The sequence below is a fragment of the Notamacropus eugenii genome, chromosome Y (genome assembly GCF_028372415.1).
Source record: "Notamacropus eugenii isolate mMacEug1 chromosome Y, mMacEug1.pri_v2, whole genome shotgun sequence".
Classification (NCBI taxonomy): domain Eukaryota; kingdom Metazoa; phylum Chordata; class Mammalia; order Diprotodontia; family Macropodidae; genus Notamacropus; species Notamacropus eugenii.
Genome location: NC_092880.1, coordinates 9,105,684 through 9,107,830, shown reverse-complemented (window position 1 = coordinate 9,107,830; position 2,147 = coordinate 9,105,684).

Below are 2,147 nucleotides of genomic sequence, written 5' to 3'. Positions count from 1 at the left end.
CAGAAATGCTCATTTGATACCATATATGTCTGTTTTTAACATGTCCTTTAATTTCCTACTTTAGCCAAATCTCCTACGTGGAGCTAACCATCACAAACAGCCCTCATAGCTATCTGCTTCTACTCCTTCCTGTTATACATGTCACTATTCATTTGTAACATAATCAATACTGCCTCACACTGCTAGTTCACTACTTGTTATAATTATAAATCTTTCTATATAAACTATAGGCTCCAAGAAAACAGGAAATTTCTCTTGTATTTGTTTTTTTCTTATGATAATTCTTTCTCAGCCTAGTTTTTTGAAGCAAAAAAGAAATGTTCAATAAATACTTTTTAGAAAATTATATGATCACACAGCTAAAGATGGTGGGAAGAATAAAGGTCTTTCAGTACAGCATTCTAATTTTATATAGGGACAAAGGGACAAAGAGCTCAAGTAACTCAAAGTCAAATAGAAAACAGTTATAAGAGACAGAATTTAAACTCAGGTTCTATGAATGCAATTTCAATTTTATTTTATATGGTCCATAATTTCCACCCATGTGAATGGATGTAGAAAAAATAAATAGATGGATGATTTGGATGAGTAGATGGATTGACGGAGTGCTGAATGCATAGAGAATAGTGAATGAGTGGATGGAGTGACTATAATATAGTGTAGTAAGACAGGAAACCGGATTTGGAAGTCTTAGGTAACGTAAGAATGTTGGCTTGCACTTGCTAATAGTATCACATTGTGTAACAAAACTACCCTTACCAGTTCAATGAAGGCAACAGAATGGTGAAAGGAATGTGAATACGAATATGAATGTGCATATAAATATAATCAAGAGGAGGTACTTATAGTCCAATTCAATCAAATAAACATTTGTTACTTACCTACTTTATTCAAGGCACTGTACTAAGCTCTTGGAATACAATTAACAAAAAGAAAGACAGCCTCGGCCCTCGAGGAGTTTACAGTGTAATGGCCAACACTAAGCTGTTCACAAAAGAGACTAAACGCTGAATAGTCCCAAACTCATCTTTTATATTATGTGTTAGACCCAACGTCAAAATTCACATAAGGGCAGCTGTCAAGCTCTCAATAACTCTCAGGTGAATCTTCTGTTCCCTTGTCTTGACTCTGAGTTACAGGAATTCACCCTGGTAATTTGGTGAATGTGGTATTTATCCAATGGTAATCTCAGTTTGATCTGCCAACCAATGGGAATCTCTTTCTACTATCCAAAGTAAGAGATGCGGTCTAACTAATGTAGTGAAGGAGATACACACACACACACACACACACACACACACACACATTTCATAACAAAAGTCAGAATTAGAGTCATTCAGTATTACAATAGTACAGAATAGTGAGGAAACATCACGGATTAGTGGGCAAGAAAAAAATGATGTAATTCTTACTCGGGATAAGGCACAGTCTACATCAATGATTTACTAAGCACCAGATACAGGTTAAAAAATTCAGGGAACCTTAGAATTTGCTTCCACAGAAGACCACTATCTTAAGGAAGACTTCGGTGGGAATGAGAAAATTAATTAGTAAGATGTGGCTATTAAAATATTGAGTCATCTAAAACATGTCCCATAAAAGCTTTAGGCTTTGTTTTTTCATGTATCAAATGAGGAGGTTTGACTTTGTTTTTATTCCAAGGATCATCTCTAATTATGACAATCAATAGTCTCTGATTCTATTTTGCCCCGTATATACTTCTAGTGAGTTGTCAAGAACCTTCAAACTGTATTTTGAGGATTTACATTGAAGTATGGGATCTTCTTCCTCTTATTTATATCAATTTAAAAATCACTTAACTAAACTGGGTCTCACTTTACAAATTAATAAATTGAAGGAACTCAGTTTGGTATCTCAAGGGCTCTTTCTAGACATAAACACTATGATTTCTTCAGTTTCACTATCATATGAGGTATTTATTTGCCTGTAACAATTTTTTTTCAATTCAGTCAACATATATTAAACACTACCAAATGAAAAATTGTGTTAAATAGTTACCAAAAGGCAAATTTAATATAAGACACAGACACTACATTCACAAAGCTTATAGTGAATAGGAAGAAATAAATATGTGGAAATACTCATAATATGTGATGAATGAATAAAAGAGTTGCAAGAGTGGAAAA